At 27.3% G+C, this 24481-nt stretch overlaps 1 protein-coding gene across 1 annotated transcript in view; it reads left to right on the plus strand.

Moving 5' to 3' along the window:
• The first annotated feature begins 1166 nt into the window (after positions 1–1166).
• The window catches only part of LOC132946386 (extracellular serine/threonine protein CG31145), a 69314-nt gene continuing 45999 nt past the window's right edge, over positions 1167–24481 (plus strand). The window contains exon 1 of the mRNA XM_061016374.1: positions 1167–1829. The gene's annotated coding sequence lies outside the window, so the exon portion shown is untranslated. The remainder of the gene's footprint in view (positions 1830–24481) is intronic.

Raw genomic sequence — 24481 nt, forward strand, 5'->3', positions numbered from 1 at the left:
CTAAGAATTGTACTAAAACCTATATACTTATTACCTACATATTACTACATATTTATGAATTACAGAAATCTTGACACGGGATTCCTAACATTATAATTATTAATAATAATTCTACACACACATAATTTTATTTTAATTTTTTTTTTTTTTGGGGGGGAGGGGGCTACTGTTGCCATTTGTCCAGGTTTGGCCGGAATATAGTCCGGTATATAGGTGTACCGGGTTAGAAAATTACGTTCTGCCGTTCCGGTGTCATAAAAAGTGTTTCGAGGCAGCCAACGGTCTCAAAATTAAACTTCAGTATACTTATTGATTCATATGTTAACATATTGTATTTTATCAAATATTTCTAGTAGAAAACAATGATAAAATACACAAGTTGATTATTACTATATATTATATGAGCGGAAGTATAAATGTATTGATTTTACAATGATGTGTGTTTTTAATTTTTTAATTTTTAATTTTAATTTGTTTGTGTCTGTGTACACTATTGTTATTACAACAATTATACAATTTATTTTGTAGGATTAGTTGTTTTTTAGTTCCTTCAATGTTCATTTTTTATAAGGGGTTCTCGTCACATTGTGCTTCCGGGAATTTACCATCTCTAGTTCTGGTTTAAGTAAAATATAAAATATGGCAAACCCCCTAGGCCAGGAATGGCAAAAAAAGTGGCACGTGTGCCATGCTTGGCACGCGAGAAATTTTCAATAGCTCCCGAAGACTTTCATGTAAACCAGACATAAATCAGACATAAAAAAATCTTTCAAGTAATATGAAGTAAAATATTTCTAACAATCAATAAAAATTGATTTTTATCTACATTATTATCATTTATTTTTCATTTATATTTTGTGAAAATTCTCTGTGTTAACAAATATAATTAGTGGCACAACTGAAATTATTGTTGAACAAATCCTATTTGCCATCTTTGCCCTAGACCCTAATAGAGGGGCGGCATTTCATATGTGAGCTGGAGTGTCAAAGTTCTAAGTACGGCCCTACCGCTGGAAAATAACCATTGCGGTAATAATTCTGTATAATATAAAACGGCGCGTTATTATGAGTGGCGGCGCATGTCACTTTTCCCTACTCGTGAACAGGATGACGTTACGCCGCCACTGCCGCCACCGCCGAGACACGCGGAGACCGAAACAAACGAACATGCGTTCGCCACCGGGTCGTGTTCCACGCACGGCATCAGTCGCCGACCGCTTACCGTTCAAGATAGTGGCGGCGCTCGCCAACGATTTGGATTGTGTCCGCTGAAGTGCGCGGCGATTGCGTATTAAAAACAGCTCTGCGGCTGCAGTGTTCGTATCTGACTGTTGCAGTACAACTGCAATAATAACATTATTATAAATTGTATACGGTCTTCGTTTCGACAACCGCGTAACACTCGTAATAGTAATAAACATCATTATGATATTGATGTACCGCCTTAACCGTGTCCTGTCTGTACCGCGGTATACGTGTTATATGTTTCTTATAAACGCGTAAAGGCCGACGTAATTTTTGTTGGTCCATCACAGTCTCACCACCGTCGGTGACGCGTCTTTATTATTATCGTTATGCGACACGTATTCTCGATTATTGTCATGGATTTTCCGACGCCGGCAGGAAAAAATAACATAACAAGACGAAAATAAACGAAAACTATATAGATATCAACAGGTGTATCAACTCGGCGTCCTGCGTCAAATACGCGTGTCGTCAACGCCGCAGCTTTCAACGAAAAATAATAAATTATACCCAGCCAAACGCTGCTCACGTGTGTACACGGAAAGATATAATCATAAACGCACTGCCGTCTGCCACTGCTGCAGGTAATTAATAAAATAATAACATTAATTATATCTTAAACGTGACATTTTTAAAAGCAACACATACAGAATACAAATATTCACCAAGTATATGTTCACATAATATTTTCCATAATATATCGCATTTATTTAAATTATGATTTTTAGAATTTATAAATACATTTTCTTTAAGACCATATATTTTCAATTTTTTTTTAAAGAGTGTCCTGTAACGAACCAGACTTCCATTTTCACAAATGAGAACCAAATTTCTTACTATACATTTTTGAAACTTTTAAAAGTCAAAGTTCTAACGAGTAGATTTTGAATTTATACATTTTATGTATTAAAGATAGTTGTCCATATTAATACGTTTAAAACATATAGGGATGTGATCATTTGATGGCTACCCTTAAAATTAAAATTTAATATTTGCAAAATATTTTGAATATTCAATTATTCAATTTTAATATAATATCTATCTATTCAGAATGCATTTTGTTCATAAAGCATTAAGTTGTTGTCAGAAAATGTTTTATATATTGTCGAAGAATTACAAAATTATTATATCATTTTTTGGCAGAAGATCAAATATTGCTGAAATTGTCACTATATATTATAATTTAAAATGTTTATATAATAACAATATTTTTATTAAAATATTCTACAACTAAATATTGTTCAAACATAGTTTATATAGATAATAATATTGTTCTCACAATATAAATGTTATTATATAAATAGGCTAAAAAATATAACAATCATTTGCATTATTATTGTATTTAGTATATTTCATAATTCTGAAATATTTTAAATATGTTTTAATAATACTTCTATATTCTATAATAAATAATATATAGTATTGGTAACAAAATATTTTATAAACTTTTTTAATTACATAGTTTAAAATATTTAATTTATTTAATTTATTTATAAAAACCTATTTTAAAAATACAAAACTTAATTTTTTTCTGAATAAAAAATAATATTTAAACAAAATTGAAAAATCAAACCAAATACATTAAAATTCATAAATATTGACGGTCGTTATATATTTATTATAATAATATAAATTATACTATTGTGTGTAAATAATAATTTGTGTGAGGTATTCTTTTTGTTCTATATTTTTTTTTATCTTAATCCTTAGTTGCGTTTTGTTTATTACCAAACGCCACTGTTGGAACAGTGTAATAGATAGGTTGGTAGGTACTATTGGTTGGTGATCTTTAAGCTGTTTTCTGTTTTTTTACTCTTCATTAATCTTATCGCGCGCTTTTTTCGCGCTGTTATAAAACAAAAAGTATATGTGTAGAGTGTAGACTGTAGGTAGATAATAATATGTGTATTACAATATTATATATTGTACCGTTTTTCTATAACCAAGACGAATTTGTGCAATTGCGTTTATTTATATCCTATGCATATTATTTTTGTTGTATGTGGGAGCTCAAGTGTACTGGGAGAAATACGATTTTAATTTTTTTTTTAACTAATTAAGTATTTGCAAATGTATTGATAAAATATTATAAGTATATGTCATATGATTTACCAATTATAATATGCATAAGTAAACATTACAAGAAATCAACACTTATGTAATACGTAAAAGTTACTAATATATCTTAGTTCCTAAAATGTTCGTAGATATTATTTGTTCAGTAGGCACATTATCATCTTGAAGAATAAATAACTAAACAAATATTTATTGTTTGTTAGGTTGGGATACATTTGGTCTAATTAGATCCAAAAAATAATTTAACTAATTTCGGTTTATATGAATTGATTTAATACATGACGTGTTCAATCAATTTTGATAATATTGCGTGAACCATAAAAATTAATTATTTTTGTGGATTTTGTTAGTGACGTACTGACGTATTGTGTACATTCTTAAATATAGGTATCCTTCAACTGTAGGTATAAGACTTTTGAACATTAAACATTGAATGTACACACAAGCATCATATTTTAAATTTAAAAATGTAGATGGCTGAGCATTTTTAATTGGTAGTCAAAGGTACTGGTATATTACTGGTATATTTTAATTTCATTGTTTTCTTCATAACGACAATAGATTTTTTGGTATTGTTATAATTAAAATAATGGTGCTGCTAGTTAAAATAATATTGCCTTACATTTCTAGACAATATTATATAATTTTTGAAACCACTATCAATATAGCACAACATTTTTTTATTAATAAATTGTTGGTTGAGTTTAAAATATTACATCAATAATTTAGTTGGTTATAATATACAAATATTTATATTTAATATATTGAAGCCTTATACATATTTATATTCTGTATTTAATTTATCGTTTCTTGTTTGGACACCATTTTATGAACAACTTCGTGTTAGGCTAATCTTTTTTGGTCCTAAATCTTAAAATTACATTATATTTTTGAACAAATACAAATTGGTTTTGATAACATTTTATTTTAAACAAAAATTGATGTTGGATCTAAATAAATTGAATAAAATATATTGGATCAAATTGTACAAACCACCTACTTGGCTACTTATATAATCATTTATACTTCATTCAACCCTATCTTAAAACTTCTATATTAAAATTTAATAGGTACCTCTATTTTGTTTGTTATAATTCAAGTGCTTGATACTTATTAGTTATTACCTACTTATTATGTTGTTTTGTTTAATTAAGTTTTCTATTTCATATACTATGTATCGGATGTTTTTCACAAATAAACTCGTGATTATAGATTTATCTGGTTTTATTACAAGTTATATATTATAGAATTATTTAATAATATATCAGTTTATAGTTAAAATTATTTGCATACGTTGAAATAATAAAAACAATTTTGTTTAACATTTACATCAACAACATTTAACTGAAAACGGATGATGACATAATATTATAATATTAAACAAGATTCTCTACACAGTTTTGTATCTTTTTTAATTTTCTACATACACTAATGAACTATATGGATATAAATATATAATACACATTTAATTAAAAAGTAATAGATGATAGGTAATTTCTCTATTATCTATTAGTATATTTTGTTCTCTAATAACTTTATATTTTTATAATTTTAACTATGATACATTGATGTTCTCTAATAAACATGATATTTTATACTAAATAATATTTGTTTAACGTAATATTTACAAAGTACTATAAATTAATATAGAAATATTTTGATCAGTTAGATTGATATCCAATAAGAATATATATATTAGATATAAAAATAAAATTATTGATTGAACCGTAAAATATTTTTAAAAATATTTGTTTGAAATGTTTATAACAATTTACATATTGTTAATTTTTATATTATCCCCTAATATTATAATACGTTATAATTACTTACATGATTTTTTGATTTTTGATTATTTAATAATAGTTAGGTAGGTATAATTTATTAATAAATAAAACACGGTCAATGCTTTTTAAATTATAGAAAACAGTTTTGTATAAATAATTTAAATACAAATTCACAAACGCCATAAGTATTATAAACGTCATATCTTTAGGTAATATTGATACATAGCCACATAGGTAATAATAAATAAATCAACAACCAAAAATTAATATGCATGTAATTTTACAAATATATAAAAATAAAATACATTATTATATTTTAAATATATTTATTTCCTTACGCTAAAATATTAATAATGTGAGGAATAAATTATCTACCTATATAGGATATTTTTGAAAATTGAAAATGTTTTTAATTTAAATTAATGTTGGGTGGACTACTGGGAGTTGGGACTTAAATGTTCGAATCCAAATTTAACGTAAATGTTACTATTTATCTACCTACTGAAAACTACTGATAAATATGAATAAAACCTTTTAGGTACTCTTTAAAACAATCGCTCACTAATGTTAAATATCCAATTTAATGGTGTTGTATTATATTTTTGTAGTTTTTTATAAGCAAACATTTAAAAACGAATATGGATCCAGGATCTTTTAATCAGCTCAGAACTCTATAGTAAATTGCGTAAAAAATATGGAATGGTAACAAATTATACCTAAATAAATATACAATTATGTGATGAGCATTGCATTTGATTGACCCAGTGCCTTGAATATTTTAGGTTTTGTATTTTAATTATTACGTATTATACTAGTATAAATAAAACTACTTCGAACATTTTTTACCATATATTGTTATAAGTGTTATAGGAAAATTAAAATCAAGGTTAAATAAAAAAATCTAATGAATAGTATAACAATAGTAGGTATGTAATTATTAATAAAACATAGATTACGTTGTTCCGGCTATGAGTAAAATATAAATTAAGATAAACTTAATAGTACTGTTTTATTTTAATCTAAGTTTCTTTAGCTATAGCTACTTATTTTAAAGGTATGACATTTAAGTCGAAATCGTCAAAATTATCTATTTGGTCAATATACGAGTACTGAGTAGTTAAGTTGTTATTCAAAATTTTGATATAATTTAAAGTAACAAAAATATAAAAAAATTAGGTATCTAATATTCATATTATACGTAGGTAGTTAGCTGATTATAATCTATATAAGTCTCTAGTAAAAAAATGATACAAATATAAAAAGAAATTAGAACAATGCTATCTTTGGAAAATAAAAACATTACAAAATGACATCTTCGTTAATGTAGTTCAGTATATAAGCGTATTATATATATTGTTTTAGATGTATAAATATGTTCTGACCAGCTCTAATTCGCATCCACGGGAGAATGGAAATAATAACGAATATTACTACGTTGTCATTATCGAAACCGAAATTATCATTATGATGAACCATTCATTGTAGGTACCTAACTACTTAAATATCTTGTATATGATGTACAAGAAAAGAAAACATTAAAACAGTTAACAATAGACATATTTTCTTCGGTAAAACTTCACGCGCACTTTGATATCTGTCGCTAAAAAAGAAACAACAACACAATTTAGTATGCTTTAAAATCTGCGTCTATAGTACCTAAGCGTGTGATGATTTATGTTCAATTTTGGCACAAATCCAAATTCACATTATAACATTTAAGTGTAGGGCCACCTCTGCCGCTTAGTAAGAGAACTATGAGCGTAAAGAAAAAAAGTAGAAACAAACAAGAAAATTGTTATTTTTGTTGTGGAATTCAGACATGTCCGTGTACCTATACAATAACACTATTAGGACAATGTCGATTATATTTTCGTGGGCCGTGAAGTCCACTACAATTGACGAAAAAAAAGGGAAAAAAATGAAAAAGAAAAATCGTTGTGTAATCATCACAGTGCATCAGTCATCAGACACTATGTATAGCAATGTTGAAAATGTTGTTTTTTACTCGTACATTGTAGATAACGGTCTAAATGTTAATTGATTTTACGTTGCTTAAATATTATTATAACTTCGCATTGTACGATTGCCTACACAGACGTGTTTGACGTGCGCGAGGACCCTTTTCTGTTAACAGTCTATTATCGTCGCAGATTTCTGTCATTGAAGCAACGGAGAAAGTAGGACGGATCTTGTGTACAGTAGTTGTTTGGAGAATAACGTGTTAAAAATTGGAAAATAATTTGCTCCGAAAACATCAATTAAAAATGAGAGTTTGAAATGTGTACCGTACCAAAAACCGCGTGTAAAAAACATTTGACAAAAATAATATTGTGATATTGGAATAATAAAACAGCTTATATTGTATGTATAGATTAAAAAAAATTATTTATTAAAAATTAATTCTGTGCAGCTATTATTTATTTTTTTTAGAGCGTACGTAAGTATAATGTACACGGTATAATAATATTATACCCGTACCTATACTTACGCAAACACGCACATCTACAATCTACACAAAAATACAGTTAAATAACATATCGATGGTTTTTCTCTTTTTAATGTTTGAATACGTTTAAAAAGTGTCAATAGATTTTTACGATCACAAACGTAAATAGGTGTTAACGCAATCTTGACATGAAAATACGGGTTAAATGACCACGAGTAAAAAACATACATACATATTACATATAATTATGTTAATATCATTGAGATTGAAACGGTTTTCAGTATCCGCTACTACCTATATTCTATTGAGACATTACGAATCATGTCCATCGATTTGTTTAATTGGCATGACATAACAATGCAAAACATCTACATATAGTACTACAGTACGTCATCAGAAATGTATTGTAATTCAACTAAAAAAATACAATATATTATATTTGCATTGAAATGTCGAATCGGATGTTTGTAAAAATTTGACTCGGAAATTCGTATTTAAATTTCTGACGAAACTCATTCATAAATGTGAAGTTGTTCGTATCGTAACAATATCTATTATTCATATTATATAAGACTATTATTTCGATTGTTGATAATGATTAAAAATAAGCAATAAATACGATAACTTGAATTGAATGACTTGTGTTAAGCCGGATGTTAGTATTTAGCATATTATCTATTATCTTTTTGGTTAGTTGAGGCGGCATGTGGAATAATCAAAAATTATTTTATGAATCAATATTTAAAATGTTATACAGTGCATTTATATTTAAATATTACATGATTGAATATTTTACTAAATAATGTTAATATGATAAATCGCACACCGATTTACAAATTCTTCAGATTTATCAAAGATAGTAAACATTAAATCTATTCAGAAAGTATAAATAGTATATTATTAAATACTTTAAATCTTAGTGTGCTGAATAAATACCAAACAGTAAAGAGGGGACTAGGGGAGAGAGAGAGGGTTAAAAATTGACACAGATTTAATTTATTTTACACAGTGTTTCCACATCGGTTGCTATTTTGGCATAATATGCAAAACAATAATAAAGTACACTCTACTTTAGATTTATGACAGTGTGACACTATCTTTACCCTTAAAACGTGACGAAACTAAATGTGTTCAATATTCGATATGATAATAATAAATACGAATATGTTAAAATGTTTCATAACCGTTCTGAACACCGAACCTCCCAAGATAAATACACGGAAATAGTAAAAATATGTTAATCTTAACATTGGAACTACGCATGGTGACCGTTTAATAAGGGAACTTACAAGTCAAAATATTAGAAATGTTATTTTTACCTAAGACCGGGCGATGTAAGAAAAAATGTTGAGTTTTCTTAATGAATTACATAGATGCTTTTTATCTTGGGTAGGAACCAACTATATATTTGTATACAAATATTACATTATATGCATATAATATTATATAATATATATTTTTTATATACATCATTATAATTGAAGTATAACAGGCAAATAAGTCATGTCCGTTACTTATTTGTTGAATAACATAAAAATTAAATTAAATGTTTAGGAAAAATAAATGTTTGACAATTTATTCTAACGAGCAACAAATTAAAGTAAAAAAAAAAAACTCATTGAACATAATAGTAGGTATATTATAAAACCGATTGAATGTATAGAATTAAAGTACAAATGATTAACTATTTGTCATCTTAAACAATATATATATATATATATATATTATATAACAATATATTATAAGTGTAATTTATATATTTACCACGCGAAGTTATGTTTTTACAAAGTTTTGTTGGACCATCGTAAATAAAAACCTGGTTATATCCGTTAATATACCTGTTAACCTACCTGTATAATATTATACCTACGTGTGTAGTGGCAATGTCGTTTTTAATTTATTTATTTTATTAACATACACCTGGCTTTATTGACTTTTTTTGAAGATGATTTAAAGTAATAAAATGTTTACCCACTTTTTTTATTAACAAAAGTTTTTAATTTAATCCAGTTCAATTTAAACAATTAATATTGGTAAGAAATATTTATTAATAGGGACATAATAATGTTTCTAACTTTTTAAAAGCAAAAGTACTTGCTACTTTTTTGATCTACAAAATGGTTCTATGCCAAACAATTCTCTAATAATTATAATATACGATCTCTTTAGTGCAAATAATATTATAATTATTACAATATTACCCATACATATATTATTAATTTAAATATTTGAATTGTCAAATTGTTTATATTTTTATATATAGTTACCTACCTATTACCTAACATAGTTATTCTTTATTTAATTTTTAAATAAGGTATATAATATAGATACCGTTGTATAACAAATAATATTATTACAGTAGACTTTTTTTAACCAATGTTTTTAGTGGGTTATAATATTATTTCAAGTGTAATTTGGTTGTGATAAACAATTTTATTCTTTGAATATAATTTTTATGAGAGAATAAACTTGGTTTCGAATGGAATATAAAAACTAGCTGAGATGGAACTTTAAAATGGGCAGTAAATTAAATACTTACCTACGAAAAACTTTGTCTAGCTCATTATCCCAATGGGATTACATATTTAGTTGTTTTTAAAATTAGGTTTTTGAATAAATTGTAATTAGTAAGTATGTGAGTTTTAATAATGTAATAAATGGATCTGTTAACATTTAAAAAAAAATATTTAAAACTACATTTTAATTTATTGCATTAAAGTTATTAAACAAAAATATACCTATATATAACATTATTTTATATAGTGCAGTAGGTACATTATATACATGTTTAATGTTATATAATTTTTGTAAATTGTATTTAAATCTAGGTATTAAAGTTAATGTTAAAAGTTAACCTAATTATATAATTTATATGTAATAAGGAAACTATTTACTTCAAATTTGTAAAATTTAAATTATAAACTAGATATATCTAGATAACCGTGGTTACAACATAATAACTCATATATTAACTTTTGTTTAATACTTAATAAGGTACCTAGGTATAATGTATTAATGACTAATGTTGTAATGTATACCTAATATTAAATCTTTAATTTCACTAGCATTATACTATTTGTTTGCAAATATAGTTAAATTCAGTAATCTTATCCCGATCTAATATAATAATTACTCCTATATGAAAAAGAATATGCTTATTGCTCATAATTTCGTTCTCCGGTCTTCAGTTTAAGATAGTTCTAAATAAAAATTAGAAATTTGTGGTTATAATACCAGACCTAACACTTTTTTTTATTAAATAAATAAATAATATATCATAATGATTAGTCATATCAGATAATATTATATATTATAATGTAATATTAGGTAATATATTATAATATATCTATCATAATATTATACAATAATATATATCAAATAATTATGGGCACCTGTCACATACCTATTACCAAGTTATGAATAAAAACATTTTAATAGCAACGTTATTAAAATTAAAACGATATTTACTTTTACATTTGTAAATAATAAATAATTACGTGATAAAATTTAAGAATAAAATATATAGCAGTAGTTATGTTTATTGTTAATATTTTTGTATTTTCCTCCATGTCGTTGAATAGTGTTTTGCTTGAATATCTTATAAAATTGCAATGACGATATTAGTTATGTATGTGTGCAAGATAAAGGTATAGACGAGTATTTTACTTAATGGACTTCGGTGTCCTCCAAGTAAGTGTCCGGCATCGTAACTATATAAATAAATAGTTTTAAGTAAACCAAAATTAATACTAAAATTATTATTACATTTTACATAGTGTAATTGTTACTATAATACAATACAGCTTTTTTTAAAGCATAATATGCGTGATCAATCTTGTTAACACCGTAAGTGCCTATTGGTGAAAATGTAAAATGACTTATGAGTTATATGATATTTATAGTGGGAAACACGCTCTGCGTTTTCGAGTGCTTTTCAAAAATGTCCACAAATAATATATTTCTATTTATATGTTGTGTTTCAAATGACGACCTTAAAAGATTTACACGGGCGAATTACAAAACGGATAGGTGCATTGAATTTTTAATATTAGCTCGCACGCATTGAATACCGCTATTCCGCGAATCACCGGTTGACTAAATTCTGGTGCTCCGAGACGTAACCTTGATGTTTTACGTACATTCGTGGTATCAGGTAAGCAGCATTTGTCGGTACATTGAAATAAAATATTATGCACAGCACGAGGGTGGCGAATGACTGACAACTGTATAGGCGGTGACTGGCCGGGTGAAAGTAAGGGAACTTACAGAAGCTTCCTAAAACTATTTATAACAGTTTGTAATATAAAAATAATTCACGATAGTTGAGTATTTTATTATAGTCTGTCATAGTGAAACGATTCATTATTATTTCAAAATAATTTGTAAATTTGACTCTATTTTAGTAAACATTTTTCGTCAACCATAAGTCGTTATATCTTCGGTCCGACCCTTCTTAACGCGGAAATGAAAACATTTTAGTTTATTAAAGGTATTAAAAAAGTTAAACAAAATTTTGATTATTTGCTGTTATAAAATTATTACCTACCTATGTATCTATCTAGTATGTTCGATAAATATTAATTTTATTGACATTTTTTTTTATTATATATAATAAGTTAGTCATTACACTTTAAGTAATATTTATGAGGTAGAGAACAAAAATATTTAAAACATTTATTAGAAAAACTGGTAGTTTCTTGCTATGTGAGTTTGTTTCCCTATGTAAATTTAAGATTAATTATTTAAAAATAATAATTTAAGCGTTTTCCATCTAAAATTCACTAAATTTCAGCATATGACTCTTATACCATTCCGTCAGATGCATCCACTTTAGGGCCATTAAACAAGGGTCATAATATCATCAGCATTGAATAATAATACGTTATTGGCCCGCGGTTTCCTTTAATATTGTACAATAATAAATTATAATGAGTATATAAGGTACCTCATCTATTCTGAACCCTAAGCGATTGCAATATTATTGATTAAAGCCATTTCATTAATTCTTATTATTATCATTATTCAACGTCAGACTTATCTTTGTGTGTATATATTTAATTACATTAGTCGAAAATCACACGCGCTGCTATGAACACTCTAATAGGTATAATGTCCCGCAAACGATGTTAAATCCATAGACCGTTTATACTATGCTATAAGGTCCCTAGGTACCACGGTTAAACCGAATCGTGTTTACTTGTTGCCCGGGAACGTGTACATTATAATATTATATAATATCTATAATAGAATAATAACATTGCTATATAATACTATAACCACATGTGTTTTATCCATCGTAACAATACGACGTGCATATAATAATATAATATAATGGATCAAAATAATATAGTCTACAATTTACTCTATATAGAGGTATTTTTCCTCGTCGATTACTCCACGCTTTTACCCGAATCGGAACGCGGCGGTTCCTATTTCCTATATCATAGAGTGTGCTCTGTGCCTCTGTGGCGTTTTTCAGTTTCCACGTGCGTTATCCATACGACTATACCTACGATCTATATCGCCGAGAACATCACTACCCACCCTATAGATGTATATTTATTTTTTTTGTTACCATTTGCCTACAAGCAGGATTACATCTGAAAACCGACCGAGGGTAATCGATTTGTCACGGCGTACCGGTCGAAATACAATTGCGCTCATCTGCCCATAGTATTAAATTGACCACATTTTTATCGTATTTTTTTTCCTTCTCATCAAAATTCAAAGATATTTAAATTTTGAAATCAACCTTATTGAAATCCCATGTTTAGTTACGATATCAATCCGTCGGAATTATAAACAACAATTGAATAATTGCGAATACCTATATGTGATGTATTCAAAAAAATAGTAAAATGTGTAAAGAAAAAAAATTGCATATATTATAAATGTATAATATCATCTACTATTTTGTATCGTTACTAACTTAGAGTGAGCAGATATAAAATACTTAAACAGGTACCCGATTAGTAATTACTTATTACTTTTATAATTACTAAAATGAAACGTTTGTTTTTAATAAAATAATAAAATAACATAATATCGGGCTTTATTGTATAAAAAAGACATTTTTAGTATTTACATAATGATATTAATATAGGTATATCCTATATTTCACCGCTGGTAAAAGTTTATGCATCTTTGGCGTCCAACACCTACTGCGGTTGCAATTTTCGTCACATAATTTTTTGTTAACTTTAAGATGTTGAATGAGACATGTTTAAAATAAACTGGAGAATTAAGCGTCCCGAAAGCTTTTGTCAGGACACCGGGACAGAATTTAAAATACTTTTCCATATAGAACTTGACGTTCGGCCACCCTATACTAGCTACTAACAAGTCGAAGATGTAACCTGGTTAATAATAATATTTTTTAGAATTCAATTTAATTATTTTTTTTTTTATTTATTGATTGTAAAGCCCGGCCTTTAGCTGTTTTTGTTTTTGTAGGGAAGGAAATTGTAGGTTTAGAAAACACGCGTGTTTTTGGTTTAGCAGATTTTTATTGGGCACCTGTAGGTATCTGCCATGCCCGGGTGGGGGATGGCGGAACTTCTCTCCGGACACCGTGACTTTCCCAAAGAAAAATTCCGCCCGCTGCCGAGGTTTTGGACCGGCGTTGGTGCGCGTCGCAACCGACGCCTTAGGCCGCTCGGCCACTCCATCCTCCGTGAATTAAAATTATCAGAGCACCTACAAAACGGATTTAAATTTTTTATAGAAAATTAAAAATGTATGAATATTTACGAAATAATACCAAATTATGGGCTAGGTGTGGCGCGGTCAACTATCGTCCAGCGTCGCTAACTCCTGGATGGGCGATCACCCGGGTTCTTGGCATCGAACGAATCCCTGCTCCACATAGAAACACGTGTTCCAACCGTAGTCGTATCCCCCATATATAATGTATAAAAGGGTAATAAAACCTATTTATTATATTTTAATATTTAAAAAGAGTGCGAGAAAATGATTTTAAAAATTAGATGGAATAATATTGGTTACAAATTATTATTTAAGTAAACTTTTTCATTATAGGTTCAAGTTTTTGCTGTCGAGATCAATAAAAAATATAATATAAACATGTGAAATGTGAATGGTGTGATACCTGATTAGCTGTGTACAAAATTAGAAGTTCTAAGAATTTTTAGTTCATTTTAAATTTTTAGTAAATTTTATTTTTGGTACCGATTAATAAGTATAAGTTGTTGTAAATAATTGTTTAACATGATTATTATCCAGTGAGGTATAGTATTGGCATTTGTCTTATTATATATTAATACAGTTTATTATTTGTGTATAAATGTTATTAATATAGAAGAAGAGATAATAATATTATCTTATATCATTTAATACATAATATTAATAGGTACTTAGTTATTTTTGTTTTTATTAATCATTAATGTGTGATAAAGGATTCGTTCAATGCAATAGTACACTAGTATTACGAATACATATCGAAACAATTTAAGCATATTAGCTAGAATTATTAGATATATAACAATTCAAGTGTGTTGTTATTTTATAGTTAATTATATAACTTAGAGAGAAATTCATTAAATATAAAACAATTAAATAATTAAGTAGGTATACTTACTTGAAATCCTTTTTAATTTTTATTATTCTAGTTGAATAGTTACAATTTGGTATGGTTTAAAAATCAAAACCAATTACTTCAATTTACTTGGTTAGTTAAATTAAATGCATATAAAAAAAATAGTGAGTATTCGATAAACAAAGTAGACTAAGCAATTGATTAATTATTTAGAATGAGAGTTTGAATAAAGATTATTAATATCTTATTGATTTTTTCTGTACTATTTAAAATTAATAATGATATTGCCTATGGGGTATGGCCGAATTGCACTTCTTTTAGTCAAAATGCACTTAGGTTTAAAAATGGTAATGGTCGAACTGCATATGGGTAAAAAGCAGGTAGGTAGTGGTCGAACTGCACTTGGGCTCAAAAAAGGTATTCCGACAAAAATATCATGCATTTGAAGGGGTTATACGTTTAGAATAGACTAATTTCCCTTCCCACTTACAGGTTTAGGACTGACAATGATTTTAATTATTGGTGTAGTTAAAAATGATTGTTTTATACATACCATTGTCCATTATGTTAATATCATATTATATATTATACATATTATATTAAATCATAAAATATTATTATTGTCATTTTTATAACTAATTTTGATAATTTTTGTAGTAATAATATATACATAATTTTTTTATTCTTTTTTTTATATCGTTAAATATTACTAATTTTTTTTAGTAATTCTTTTTTTAAATCGTCAAATAGTATTATAATAATAAAAGTGAACGTCCATAGTGATCTAACATTTTAACTCCTTTTTTTGAACGAATGCAGTTCGACAATTTTCTTTTTTGAACTCAAGTGCAATTTGACCATTTCTTTTTAGGTAGTAAGACGTGCAATTCGACTATCTCGTGCCTATGGTAGGTATCATGTTGGCAATGAATGTTTAGTTGATATTTACTAATTAGCTGTATTTAGTCATAATAACATTTAAAAAAAATATCTTGGAGTAAATAATTTATATATAAAAATAATAACTACATATCATAGATGTATCAAAAATATTGAGATGACGTGAACAATATAGTAGTAGAAGAATACTTTCGACAAACGATGTATCTTCAGGTTCTATAAGTTATAGGTAATAATAATTAGATTGTCGTACATCCGTTTACGCCGCTTTCTCGTCATAACCATTTCAATTGAAACGTAATAAATAAAAATAAAAAATATAATATCTGCAACGTTAGAGGTGATGCTAAGTACTTATATTTTATTCACGCTAAAAAATAACCATTACAGTGAAATAATTAGCCAATGTTAAAGTTATTGTCTGATCAATTACATTATATATATTATAGTTGAGTTATTTTTCAATAGCTATACCTATCTAATGTAATGACTATACTAAATCACGACAGATGTCTTCATAGAAATCATAATATTAATTTATGGAATATCAAATTTTACCTTTTGGTGTGAATATTCTATCGGCATTGTTGTCTACCAGTGGCCAACCAGGATTCTTTTATGTGTATAATTGAGAAAATATGTATCGCCATCACATTTTTATTACTGACATGCATAAGTATCAAATATAAATTGTTATAATATAGATATCATCAACAATTATTTATTACCTAACTATAGGTTGGTAAAATAAAAATAAAAACTAGCAATTTTTTATTAACATAGTATGACTGTATATTTTACGAATGAGTGGACCCAGAGTCTGCCCCCTCTGGTGCACCATTGTTATGCAGGTGGGTACTTGAGTAAATACCATATTAGTGATCCTACGTGGTGACATAAATATAATACGTATACGTGTATAATAGGTACTGAACTATAAATTATAATATATTAGCATAATACTATACGAAAAAACCCGTACATCCTTTGAATTTATTCGGTTATAATTTATTAATTTCTGTTCAATTATATAATGTGCAATTTATTTTTGAACTTTCAAGTGCCGGCGCCAGAATGGGATGTTAAAATATTATATACGTAGGTACATGTATGCATAGTGCAGTACCTATACCTATTATGTATAATATCAGAAATGTGGTATCGTGAATAACTGAATTAACGGAGAGGGGTTATATTAAAAAAATTGGTATTTTTTGCTCATGAGATTTGAGGAATTCGCAATATTTTCGTATTGCGAATATAAGGTATAAATTATAATAAACCAGCCCAAACGAGTAAATTCCATGACAATACCTATCATAATATTATAAAATACGCAGACGGCAATGTAGTATTACAACAGGCGTTTGTAATTATACGTGTTAATAATATTTTTTACGTGTAAAACGCTTTCAATTTATTTTGTATTGTTATGATTATTATACCTACCCGACCGGATCAACGCAGCAACAAGTGCGTCTCGCGTGCCGATGGTCTTTGGTCGATTTCACGTCGCCAATTATTGCTATAATAATAATAATAATAATTATAATTATTATTTATTATTATTATTATTACTATCCGCTATACTATTACAGGTGTCTATGTATGGCATTATAGGACTTATTATCATTGTTATTATTATTATTGTTATTAGCAGGTATTATAATAATATAATATTGTATCCGTTCCGAGTTGGTGCGTGTCGTTTCGGGAGGCCACCGCCGACACACGTCTCGTCGCGCGTAACAGCGCAACGCCGCGCCGTTTAGTCGCCCGTTTATTATTACAATATTAAGAGCAATTTGCCGGTCCCCCCGCGTGAGTAATAAATAATTGTGTGTGTGTGTGTGTGTGTGTGTGTGTACTGTTCTATATTGTGCGGTACAATAATAATAATAAAAAATATATTAACTATATACGTATATATATTATATATATAACGGCACGGCGGACGAACCCGCGACGGTGTGGCCGGGAAAATCTGCAGCAGACGCATTTCAGCGGCGATGCTGTCGCGAAACGCGCCTGTTTTCTATTATATTTAGTATATAGGTGTATAGGTGCTTCCATTGAAATTAAATAATGAACTGCTACGCGTTTTCGTTGAATAAATTCAAACATTTCATTATTATTATTATTATTATTATTATTATTATTATTCCGAGTTATTAAACTTAACTTGACGTACCTATACACGGGAGCGTGGGGCACAGTACTCGACAAATAGAACGATAATTTTCAATTCAAACGATGGTTATACACAAGTACACAACTGTTTAGGTACTGATAAATGTAACTCGCGGCTAAAATAGTAAAATACAGACGATATAGGCGAGATATTTGTTTTACAAGACGTTTTATGTCGCCTATAATGTAGTAAAACGGTATCGTAATAAATTTGTAAAATAAAATATTTGTTTCCGTCAATTTTGGTCTTGATATTATTAAAATATTTATTATTCTACTAGGTATGCTCTATAGTATATACTCGTATAATGCATATAAGTGATATAACAATTCATCTTTATAGGTATTTGTATAATTGTTTTTTTTTTTTACGAAAAACTAAACACGATTTTTTCTTTCCGATAGTAAACGTTTTATGTGACCAATATATGTTTACCAACACCAAAAAAAAAAAATATTCACATAATATTATAATTGCTAATGTACCTAACATATAAAATTACTAAACAATCGTACAGTGTTTTTTATGTCTCTTGCGGTCGAGATTGCGTTTAAGCTATGCACCACAAACACGCGCATAATTTAGTCTATCTGTCCTATCTATTTTACTCGCGTAACATAAACCTATTGAATGCAACATTTAAATATTTGTGTAGATTGTTTTGAAACGGAAAGTATTTCAACTATAGTGCTCACTGCTGACCTATTGTCAACTGGAGCAAGTAGTTGAAATTAATTTAATTTAAACTAAATATTATTATAATTGATTATTTTTAAACTCTCATCCTGATTTCCACGGGAAAATAAACAATTCCGGGTCACGATAATAATAATTGCAATACCTAGTGTACCTTTTGTAAGTTACAGTATTATAAAAAAATTATAATTTATATTGTACTTATCCTGATTTTGAGTAAACATAAATAACTATCCATCATATTTATTTAAAACTTTATAACTATAAGCTCATAACGAGTTGAGTATTTTTTTTCAAATTACCCATCTTAAGTTTTTACATACCTATTACAAGCACGTAAATGTAAATTAATTTTTGTGGAAAAATGATTAGCTTAAAGTATTTTCTTGAATGTTGCTTACTAAACTTTTCAAAAATTGAAATAACTTCCTTTGGTTTATTAAACAATAGTGGAGCAAACGTCATATTTGATTTATTATGTCATTGGGCGTTTTCTGCGAGTACGGACAGAATGATCGAAATTTGTTCGTGACTTCTACGATGCAACAAAATGAATATTGGATCATTTTTCTAGTAGTGGAATTAATAAATCAGTTGATTGAAAATGACATTTTATATATTATAGGAAATGAATTGTTGTTGATTATTTTGGTGTTACAAATAATTGTGAGGAAAGCATATATAGAGTAATATAACAGAAAAATGTTAACATCGATTTGCAATATTATGAACGAACAAAATATAGTACATCATATTTCATTTGACACATAAGTATTTTCCGAACAATATTATACTCATGTACCTACTTGTTACTATTTCATATATATTACATTAACATTATCACGTTGAAAGCAAATCCGTTTTTACTTAAAAGCCTCTGTTTACAAACACACATTTTTCGTAAATGTTAAAAATTACTATCAAACATAGCTGTTGGCTAAACGTATTATAGTTATACATCAAAATCATATGTAAAAATACCTAAATGCGACTATGAACATTTTTTTGTAATATAATTATTTAAAATATCAAATAAATAACTAATACATTATAAAAAGTTATACACTTATACCTATCTATACATATTTCAAGATTGAATTTCTAAAGAACTACCTAGTGAATAGTGTTTTTATATAGCTTAATAATATTTTTTATACCTACTCACATTTTTTCACGATTATTTTTCGTAAACAATAACCATTACATAATGACATTAATGTTTCTTTGTATGCGTTCAGTTCAAGTGTAAATTGTTGTGTTATTATACGATTTAAATAAAACTTTATTTTTCAATAACAAAATAATATACAGTGCAATTGACTGTAATACAATTGTAAAATGTAAGGCAATAATGCAATATTACTAACCGAGTACTGATACTTTAAAAGAAAATTTTAAATGTAAAATCGTTGCTATTCACTTTCGTTATCATAAGCTATTACCTTATATTTTTTGTAATATTAATTTAGTTTATTTTAAATTTAATCTAAATTGTAGGTACAACTAGTAAAGTAAATACATATATGCAATCAAATATTTAAATTTTAAAATTTTTTATTTTATTTAATGCGCATCAACAGCTGGTGATTACATTATAATATATATTAAAGTTACGTTGAATTTACATTAAATTACGTTTATATATATTAATATTAATTTTGCATTGATTTACTTAGGTTATATATTATTAAATGGGTGATGGAGTTAAGCTTCATCAATGAATTGTATTACCTAGTTTTCTAGATGTCTTTGAGTGGATCAAACGGTTATATAATTTATAAAATGTTAACACCACGTTAAAAAAATTGTGTTTAAAATAAGATAATAGGTAAGTTCTATAGATAATGAAATATTATTATTTAAACTTTAGTACGATTTGATTGTATTATGTAAATATTATATTGTTGTATCGAATGGTAATGAAGTTATATTTTTATTGAAACGGTCAGTAAAAAATAAAAAATGTTACCTTTTATTCAATTTTTACCTGTGTATACCTTACGGCGTATACTATTTTCCTTTCATTTAGTTAACTATAAAAAAGACAGCACCAATATTAATATACTAGTCATTATTATGTTTTAAATTTTAATAATATCAAATCAAATCAAATACGTTTCAATAACCATTAACAATCAACAATTTATTGAAGTCATTTACTTTATTTAACTGGATTTCCGGTGAATTTCGATTGAACATATCACCCCCTATTAAAAAGAAAAATAGTAGCAAATGTGCGGAAAATTGTTTTTATCTGTTATTTTATATAGCTGTATTCGATTTATATAGATAAAAAAGAGCATTTTAATCGAACAAAACAAACTTTTATTGAAGCCGTTTTACAAACTGTAATCACCTTACGTTGAATATAGAACATTTACTAACCAATGGCTTATGCGTTTAACATTAAGAATACTCTTTTGTTTTCTTAGAAAATTATAATCATACTCTTTGTTTTTATCTGACTCGGGCGATTTATTCTATTTTTATTTTTCATCCTTCTCGTAAAGCAATTATTGTTGTCCATCAGATTATATTAAAATATCAATCAATACAGTGGTATAAAACAAATACTGCGTTTACACACAAAATAAATAAAATACATTTAATTTAAAGCGTAGAAAAACATTTTTCAGCGGTCAATTTGATTATTCCTATATAGGTGCCTATATTACTTCGTTGAAAACATTTTACGCGTTCAATCTAACCCTAATTTCGGGTCCCATCAAAAAACGAAAAATAAATACGTATTATATAATACATACACAAAAGGCTAATTTTTTATTATTATTAAAAATAAAAAAAAAAATATACGGAGGAAATTTTGTAAAACTTGTGAAATACAAATAATGCACTATGACTGGCTAATCGTTTGGTCAGTCGGAAAATGTGTACACATACCAACGTTTATAACCTTCACGGTTTTAATGGAAAACATTAATATTATGTTGCACAATTAACCGAGCATTTCCTGTCAATCGAGTGCATACAGGTTGTTGATATAATTTTCTTTGACGAACAATATCTCATTATTCGTCTCAAAATGTATGATGTATACACACGGGCAAACATAATATTATATAAGAGCCTATACGTGTATCACGTATTGAACATTTATGACGTATATCTACGTATAATAAGACAGACATGATTGAATGTGTCGTCAGAACATTTATTTGAAACATTTTTGTTTTACAACAATAATATATTAATATGCGTGTTTCGCATATAGAGGTATGGTGTCTTTATTTAAATACATTTTGAAACAAATCTTCAAATGCAAACCATAAATGACGCGTAGTTCTTAAATAAAAATAATTTAACTGTAACGTAGGATTCGTATGACGCGTATTGTTATTAATTTACTTTCTGCCAATTGAACATTCCCCGTGACATCTTCCGTGCAATGTCAAAGTTTATTGAAGCTGTTGATGCATGTGGCCGATATTGTATGTAAGTGTCACCTACCTTGTAAAAATAATAACACCAGTTCGGCCGAGAATAAAGCTGTTTTAATCGGTTCCATTTAATTTGACTCGGGAAAAAAATATTTATCGGTCAGTGGTCACCTTTCTAGAGTAACTATAAATTAAATGCACACATTTTAGAACTACATTGACATTTCATAGAAAATTGTGTGTTTTGAAAAAGATATGCACAAATGACAAACGATATCTAACCAACAAGTTTATTTATATTATGAAACTATTATGGATTATGATTATTATTTATTAGGAAACTGATTAATAGAATCAAGTTATGTAAAATACTAAAATATGAAATAATAACATTGTTAATTTCAATGTATAAGACGTATGACGTATATTGTATGGTTTTAAATTTTACATTATTATTTTAATAATTTTTAAACAAATACAGATTTGTTTAGATACTGACTCGTGTAAAATTCTATACATTATAATTGTAATTGTTTGGTTCATTTCTCAGAGTCATTAAAAAATAGAACATTTGTGTATTGTCAGTTTCGCTACATTGTGAAGGACGTCTTTTATTTGGATGATATAATAGTTTCATTTTTGTTTTGAAAACTTTTAATAAATTGTACTTCTTAAAGTGCAAAAATAATAGGATAGAGCAACTATAGTGACTAGGGTATAACATATTATGACTGGATGATATTGTATATGATAAAAACATTAATGAAGAAATTAATGGTTTTTTTTTTTTACAATACATTATGACCTAAATTTTAGCCCAGTTTTGTTTATGCAAATCTGACAATCTTAATAAAATGTCGAAATGTTTAAAGCAGGTAGTACTTATTGAAGTTTTTTTATCTGGTCGCTGTCAAACCGAATGACACGAGTATGTCACTTTTCATAAGTCGGTCTTGCCGCAAAGAACTATCGATGAGATAACATACCGGGTAATTGCATGTCTATATTACTTCAACATGATAATTTTCACCATCCAGTAAAAAATGTGATGACTTTCTATTAATCCCGATTTGACGGTTGTCATTTCTATACAAATGAAATAGGTACTTACACTATACCATTGCCTGTATAGTGCCTAGTGTTTGTGGCTGGTGTCTGGCTCGGTCGTATCCAGACGGCAGACAGTGTTATATAATACCTATTATATTTCATAAAACCTTAATATAATATTTTATAGAATATTATTAATGATATATTAATGAATTTTAAAAGACGAGAAAATAACAAATTTGCCTTTAAATAACTCTCGATTCATTTTATCACACGCTATATTATGGATACAATTTCATTTCCTTTGGAGAAAATACAGATTTTAAATACAATTATTGGTCTAAATAAACAGAGAATACAATTTTTTTTAAATAAAATAATGAAAAATGAACTACCCATATAAAATAATATAACTGTTTAAAACTTATATAACTATTTTAAATTTTATTTTATTTCACAATCTGTTCATAAATAAATTGAAAAATGAGTAAATGTGATTACGTGCAAGACATGATTCATAAAATAAAGAATACTCCCATTGGGGGAAATTTGCAATTTCAGACATTTAAATGGAAATTATATTATTTATAGGTAAATGCTTTAAAAAATACACAAGTTAGCTATAACTTATGTAAGTACAGTTTATAAGTTATAAATCAACGTTTTTAATCACTCAAATAATGTTTAAACAAACTAGATATGAAGGAACTGAAATATGTACCTACTCTATTGAGGCTGTATACAGATGATTTGATACTTTAAACCTATATGATGTTAAACGTTAATATCTCATAACCTCAAGTTAAAAGTTTATCAACTTTTAATTTTTTATAAATGTTCCCAAAATTTAAAATATTGAAAAAAGTGCTAATATTTATAGAATAACGCTAACATTAAACTGAGGACAGGAATCACTTTTGGGTGAATCAAAATCTATTTTCTATGTTAATAAAGTCCACAAACAATTGTTAATTTTGTAGAACATAATAGTAGGTAATAGGTATAGGTATTTAAATAAAAAAAAGAAATAAATTCTTTAAAAACCAAAAAAAAATATTAACGGTTGATTCTGAACATCTCTTTTCTGAATCCAGAACGGTTAAAAAATAAAAAAGATCGAACCCTTTCATTCCAAGTCAG

The sequence above is a fragment of the Metopolophium dirhodum genome, chromosome 6, assembly GCF_019925205.1.
Source record: "Metopolophium dirhodum isolate CAU chromosome 6, ASM1992520v1, whole genome shotgun sequence".
Taxonomy (NCBI): Eukaryota; Metazoa; Arthropoda; class Insecta; order Hemiptera; family Aphididae; genus Metopolophium; species Metopolophium dirhodum.